A 7,661-nucleotide genomic window follows, 5' to 3' on the forward strand; every position below is an offset into this window, starting at 1 on the left:
GTCAAAGGTGAAGTGCTACAACTGTAGGAAAAAAGGGCATATCCGAAAGGATTGTAAGGAGGAGAAGAAGTATTTTGACACTGAATCTTCTCAGAGTGATGCAGATGCATTTGTAGCAGCCCTGGCAGTGTGTATCTCAGATGACACCTGCTAGTAGATTCTGGCGCATCTTTTCACATGACCTCCCACAAGGAGTGGTTCTCGAAGTATGAACTATATGCTAGTGGAAAGGTATACTTGGCTAGTGACTCTATGTTGGAGATTGTAGGGAGAGGCATAATTAAAATTTAATTCCTAGATGATAGAGTGAAGGGGATCAATGGAGTTCTTCATATACCATGTTTGGAAAGAAACCTTCTCTCTGTAAGTAAACTTAATGATGCTGGAGTATAAGCTACATTTGTATCTGGTGGTTGCAAGATGGCTAGGGGTTCCATTATTTTGGCAAAGGGTGATCGCATTGGTACACTGTACAAGTTAAATGTTGAACCTATATGTTGTAATGTAACCTTTAAAAAGTGTGTTAAGACAATTGTAGTGATGCATTATAATAATTCTTTGGAAGCTAAACTTCTTGCTAAGAAAACAATACTCTAGCATAATAGGTTAGGCCACATAGGTGAAAAAGGTTTAAAAGCCTTGAAGAATAAGAATTTGGTTGAAGGTCTAGATGATTGTAGTTTTGAGTTTGATTTTTGTGAACACTGCATATATGAAAAACATAACCGTGTTTAGTTTTACTCCAGTTCTCATAAGTCCTCTGACATTCTGGATTATGTTCACTCTGATGTGTTTGGTCCAGTGGATGTTCCTTCTCTATCTATGTCTAAGTACTATGTATCTTTTGTAGATGATTATTCAAGAAGGGCATTTGTGTACTTTTTAAAAAGTAAATCAAAAGTGTTCAGTCGATTTAAGGATTTTAAGAACCTTGTTGAAAATCAGACTGGGAGAAGGATTAAATGTTTAAGAATAGACAATGGTGGTGAATACTATAGTGCAGATTTTGACAAGTACTGTGTTGATCATGGAATTAAGAGACATAAGACTATACCTTAATCTCCACAACAAAATGGAGTTGCTAAAAGGTTGAATCGGTCTCTAATGGAGAAAGCAAGAAGCATGTTGAGCAGAGCTGGAGTGGAATAAAAATTCTAGGTTGAAGTAGTTGCTAAAACATGTTACCTACTGAAGCACTCTCCTACTTAAACATCGGTTGACAAAACACCTATGGAAGCATGGTCTAGTAAGAAACCTTCTTTAAGGAACCTTCACGTTTTTGGTGCAGAGGCATATGCTCATGTGCCTGATATTAATAGATCTAAGTTGGATAACAAAGTTGTGAAATGTATCTTCATTGGCTATGGAGTTGGTGTGAAAGGATAAAAACTTTGGAATCCAGTGACTTGTAAGGTTATGTACATCAGAAGTGTGATTTTTCATGAGATGAAACCTATGTCACTAGATCACAACATAGGAAAGAAAGGAGAAGCTGAGATTGAAATTCGTCTAGCTAAGAAAGTATCTCAAGAGATACCTGAAGAGAAGGAGAGTTTAAGCAGTTCAAGTAGTTCTAAAGAAGAACATGATGATGAGCCTCCTGTTGAACCTCAAGAAGCCTCAACACCAGAGTTGAGAAGATCTACTCGAGAGAAGTGGTAACCTGATAGGTATACTCCAAATAAGTACAATCACTCTATGTTGAATGTTAATTGTCAAAGAAACTATTAAGATGTCTGATTCAGATTACTAGTTGGAAGCCATGAATGGTGAAATGTCATCATTGGATAAAAGTGGAACTTGGGATTTGGTGTTGTTGCCTAAAGGCAGAAAGCCTATAGGCTACAAGTGGGTATTCAAAAAGAAGTATGGTCCAGATAGAAACATTGACAAGTACAAAGAAAGGTTGGTTGCAAAGGGGTATTCTCAAAAGGAAGGTATTGAATATGGAGAGATCTTTTCTCCTGTGGCTAAGCTATTATCTATCAGATTTCTCTTGTCACTTGCAACAACATATGCTTGGGAGATTGAAAAGATAGATGTGAAGACGACGTTTCTTCATGGTGATCTTGAAAAAGAAATTTATATGTCTCAGCTCGAGCACTTTGTGGAAAAAGGTAAAGAACATTTGGTATGCAGACTCAAGAAGTCTTTGTATGGTTTGAAACAGTCTCCCAAAATGTGGTATCAAAAGTATGATACATTTGTTTTGTCCTTGGGATTTGTGAGATCAAAAGCTGATCATTGTGTTTACTACAAAACTGAGGGTGATAGGATTCTTATCATAGCTCTGTATATCGATGACATGCTGTTCATAGGAAATACAAAAGGTATGATCTCGGATTTAAAATCTCAGTTATCTACGAAATTTGAAATGAAGGACTTAGGAGCAGCAAATTATATTTTGGAAATGGATATCAAAAGAGATAGATCTAAGAGGAAACTTTGGCTCAGCCAAAGAAAGTATATAACCAATGTTCTTGACAGGTTTCATATGTCTGACTATAAATCACAGGTTGTTCACATCTTGCAAGGAACTAAGTTGTCTGTGCTTGACAGTCTGAAATCTCCAAAAGAGATTGCTGATATGAAGAACATCCCTTATGCAAGTGCTATTGGCAATTTGATGTATGCAAAGGTCTGTACAAGACCAGACATTGCCCAACTAGTGGGAGTTCTTAGCAAGTTTATGTTGAATCCAGGAAGGCTGCATTGGGATGCTGTAAAGAGGGTGTTTAGATATCTGAAGGGAACTTCAAATTTTGCTTTGTGCCATCATGGTCATTATGATGATTCAAAGAAAACTCTTAGTGTATGTGGTTTTGTGGATTCTGAATGGGCAGGAGACATAGACAGCAAAAGATCCACTAGTGGATATGTTTTTATCATGAATGGTAGAGAAATTAGTTGGATGAGCAAGTGATAATTTGTAATCACTTTGTTCACTATAGAGGCAGAATACACGACGGCCACACATGCTTGTAAATAAGTTGTCCAGCTTAGGCGTTTGATTTCAGATATTGGTTTTGATCTAGGGCAGGTTGAAATTTGGAGTGACAGTCATAGTGCCATATGTTTGGCAAAGAATCATACTTTCCATGCCAGATCGAAGCATATTGATGTTTAGTATCACTTTGTTTGTGACATGGTGGAAGATGGAAAAGTTATTCTTAATAAGGTAGACACTCTCAAAAATGTTGTAGATGCCTTGATGAAATTGGTGAGCACTCACAAGTTTGGGTGGTGTTCTAATTCTATGGGTCTTGATACCCATGTTTCTTAGTAACATTTGAAATGGTAATCGGTCTAGTGAATTCCTCATCAAATGAGAGTTTGTTGGAAATATGTGCCTCGAATTAACTTGACTTGTGTTCAGACTGATCAGAGCAACCTAACCCGATGGAACAGTCGTCAGTGTGACATTTGTCGATGGGTCAATGGAATCTTCTTGTGATCAGCTATCGGGTTAGCAAGTCTGAAATGATCCAACGACTGTCGCTATACTGCAATGGGAAGATGACTGAAATTTATTCCCCTCTGCTTGGTGACAAAGCATGTGCAAAAAGAAACAAGTTAAAAATTATGCAAGTTGAAAGTGGATCAATGACTATCGCTATACCGCATGATGAAGATGCACGAAGGTTATTCATCGCGTCTTGGCGACCAAGGTGGGACCCGACAAGAGAGCAGCTCAGGCAAGTTAACTAGTGAGCAAGTCCTAGATGATCGGATGATTGTTTCTATACTGCTTGATGAAGATACTCGCCAGTTAACAATCGCGTCTTGGCGATTGATGATGTGGCAGTACAGTGGTAGGTCAGGTGGCACCTAGCAGGATGTGTGGATGAACCAACAAGTAACATTTTGGCAAAAGAGAGAGAAGATCAGCTGAGGTAGAGATCAAATATATCAAGGAAGATTGGACGATCGGGATAGTTGTTTGGTTGTCTTGCCGATGACTCGATGAGGTCACCTTCGGCGATCGGATTGATATCAGTGATCGGGGTGACATTGTTGGGTTATGCCGATGGCTTGATCGATTCACTGTGGTGTCATCGGGAGATCAGGTCTACCTATTGAAGGCTATTCCGATGAATGGATGGAGCTGACCTATTTGGAGCCTCATTAGTGGAGTCACCTACTTGTATCATCGGGAGATTAGGGTGACTCACGAAGCATTTTATTGATGGCTGATGGAGAAGAGACTGACTACAGGTGTCGCTCAAACCAGAGTTTAAAAGATAAACACTTGGACATTGAAGATGGTCTTGTCAGTGTATATGAATACAAACTGAACTAACTTCCTAGTGTGTGTGGGATATTGTGGTTCTCATGAATGCAAACTGACACAGATGGTTAGACTGCAAACTGTTAGAGCAGTTGCTTAGATGAACTATTGACAATCTGATATCTGAAGCCATTGGATAATTATGGTAAAAATAGATAATGTGTAGCCGATTGTAGTGTTCATTTCGTGAGAATCTAAGAACAAATACCTATAGTTGCATACTGAAACTTTATTGTAAATTCATTTACTGGAAATAAAGTGTTTCAACTGTTGGTGGTGGGTTTTTTCCCGAAAGGGTTTTCCCACACAATTCTTGGTGTTCTATCTCTGTGTTGATTATATTTGTTTGGTCTATGTTATTCTTAACGTTCTATAAAAGTTTTAAACTACATTCTTGCATTATCTTCCCTGTTAATTGACATTTGGAAGGCATTTCCACACTGCGCTTTCCTTGTACAGACTCTAACAATTTCATTGGATAATTGGCTCACTACATCAAATATGGTCACATTGTACTTATATTCAAAAATACCATTGCAAAGCTCTATCCCTTAATGTTCTAATAAACAATTTTGCTAAGAATATTTGATCATGAGCAAAGTCACTACACAAAGTTTGGAGTGTTTTAACATGAGTTAAGATATCACCTTTTCCATTATAAAGTTCCAATTGAGAGACTTCTACAAGTTTAGGAGGGACAACTCTAACAATGTCATTGGATAATGGGATCGCTACAACAAATGTGGGCACATTATACTTATATTGATTCATAAAAGCTATTTGTTGTTGTATGGAAGACATTGTTTGGGCTAGACTATTGATTATAGCTTTGGTAGAAGAATTGAAGTTAAAAATGTTGGATTGAGAGGGAAGAGTAACATTGTTGAATGAAGGAAGATATTAAGAATAAATAGGTAGGACACTATGATAAGTAGGTAATTTTGAAGGTTGGGTAACACATGGAAGACTCATAGGAGGAATGAAGGAATTATGATTGAATGAGTTCCCCTTTGACTAAGATTTATAGGTGATGATTGTGACTGGGTAACAAAGGGGACACTCATGTTAGGAGGAATGAAATAGGTAGGCATAATGTTTGATGTGAAGGTAGGGACACTACTCATTGGAGTTGTTAAAGGACTCTAATCATTAACTTGACTAGAAGGTTGTATATAACCTAGGTTTTGAACACAACTCTTCATAGACATGATATTAGAATCAACAATATGAGCAATACCGTGCAAGATATCAATACCATATTTATCACTTTGAATCATTTTTTTAATCCTTCAATCAATGGGAGAGCTTCACTTTTTGAGTATTCTTGACTCATCCATTGTTGAATATTGTCAAATTGATTGTCCATCTTCGATAATTGGTCAATAGATACCCTAGTTAGTTACTCCTCATCATGAGATTTATCAAGAAAACAAACATGGATATCTATAGGATTGGAAGAACCACCAATATCCTCATTGAAAAAGATAGCCAAATTAGGCTCCATTTCCTCGGTATTTAAACCTTGGGCAGCCTTAATTCTACAACTTCATACGAGGATACTATAGGTATGACCAATAGTAGTAAAACTCATGCACTAAGGGAGGGAAATTAGAAAATCAAATTTTATAATGAAAAATGAATGAAAGAATCAAGAGTAATAATTTAATCGCCTAGGAATTTAAAATTTGAAATTAGGGCTTTGTTAAAATAACCTCTTAAATTATCCCTTAGAAGATAGAAATTTAAATTTAAAATTAGGGCTGAAAATGACGTCTTAATTTTAAAAATGTTAAAGGAGGCAAGATCAAAATTAAAATTAGGGTTATCCAAAATTAACCTACTAATTTTAAAATTTTAAAATTAAAATATTAAATAAATTAATTTAATTTTAAAAATTAGGGTATATGTAATTAACCACTTAATTTTAAAATTTAAATTGACAATAGAAATGTTGAAATTCAGATTTATTTTTGACCTTAGGGCGACCTAAAATCAATAAAATCTCACAAATCTCTAGAATTGAGTAGTAAAATGCAATCAAAACAGACTCCCAAAATTTGGAGAGAAAAAGTTGGGACCAAGTCAGTAGAGACTGGGTCTGGCCAACTTTTTTCCAAATTATCAAGGAAGCAAGATATTGTGATTTTAATGAAAATTCTAGAAGGATATGGGAATTGGAGATGTCTAGATATGCGAAAACATTCATTGAGGATCAAAATAGGACACACTTAGGATGTTTGAAAAGATGATTAACTGAAAGAACAACAAAAAAGGGCACACCAACTTTTATCATGTTTAGAAGTACAACAAAAGGCTTTAGATTTAATTGTGTCAATTAAACTCTTAAAAGATAATTGAAAAGTGCACAAGATTAATTTAAATTTACAAATTAGGGTTTGTTGCATAAACTGCTTAATTTTTAAAATTTAAATTTGAAAATATAAATGTTGTAAGGTGGGAAAGTAAAATTTGAAATTGAAGCAAGGACTCAAATCTGAAAAATGAATTCAAACCTCTACACAATCCACAAGTTCAATTTTAAAGTTAAAAATTAGAGTTTTTTTTATCTAACCACTTAATTTTTATTTTTTTTAATCCAATTTAGAAAAATCAAAAGCTCAATTTAAAAATTAGTGTTTTAGTGAATTTAACCTTTCAATTTTTTAAAATTGCAAGAAATTTAAACTTTTAATTGAAAATTTGAATTTTAAATTTCATGCACTCAAATTTTAAAACAAAAATTAGAATTAAGGGCATAAGGAATCAGGTTCACCAAAATGTAAAGTGAAAAATTCAGGCCTTAGAAAATTCACTGCTTGGAAAGGAGAATTCGCCAGGCCGATTTTCACTTTGAGGACTTTACATTCAAAAGAGGGGATGAATCCACTAGATCCAATCCTAAATGATGCAAAGGACTGGATACTAAGTGGATTGATTGTGTTTGGAATGTAATTGACCCTCTTTTGTGAGTTCACTATTTGAATTAAGACTAAGTGTTGGAAATGAAGACAAGTATGAGAAAACAATTAGCTACAGGTTCAATATTTAATCATGCACCTAGATCTGAGAAGTTTGACACAATTCAAATTTTCTCTGCAAAATCTACCAAAAGTTGCAAGGACCATGTGTCCGGAGTAGGCCGCCCTCCTAGTGGTCCTTCAAACATTTCATGTGTCAAAAAGGGTTTTTCTGTCTTTGCGAATAAAGCTTAATTTTAGAAGTACAATAACATACATGCTTTCTGCACATAGAAGAGAAGGAAATTGTGTTGGGAATAGGGCCTTGCCTTTAGGTCAAACCCAGGTTTTGGAATAAACCAAGTGGTTGAAATGATGTAATTGAAATGAGTGAAAGTAGAAATCCTCCTCTTTTA

The sequence above is a fragment of the Cryptomeria japonica genome, chromosome 4, assembly GCF_030272615.1.
Source record: "Cryptomeria japonica chromosome 4, Sugi_1.0, whole genome shotgun sequence".
NCBI classification, from domain to species: Eukaryota; Viridiplantae; Streptophyta; class Pinopsida; order Cupressales; family Cupressaceae; genus Cryptomeria; species Cryptomeria japonica.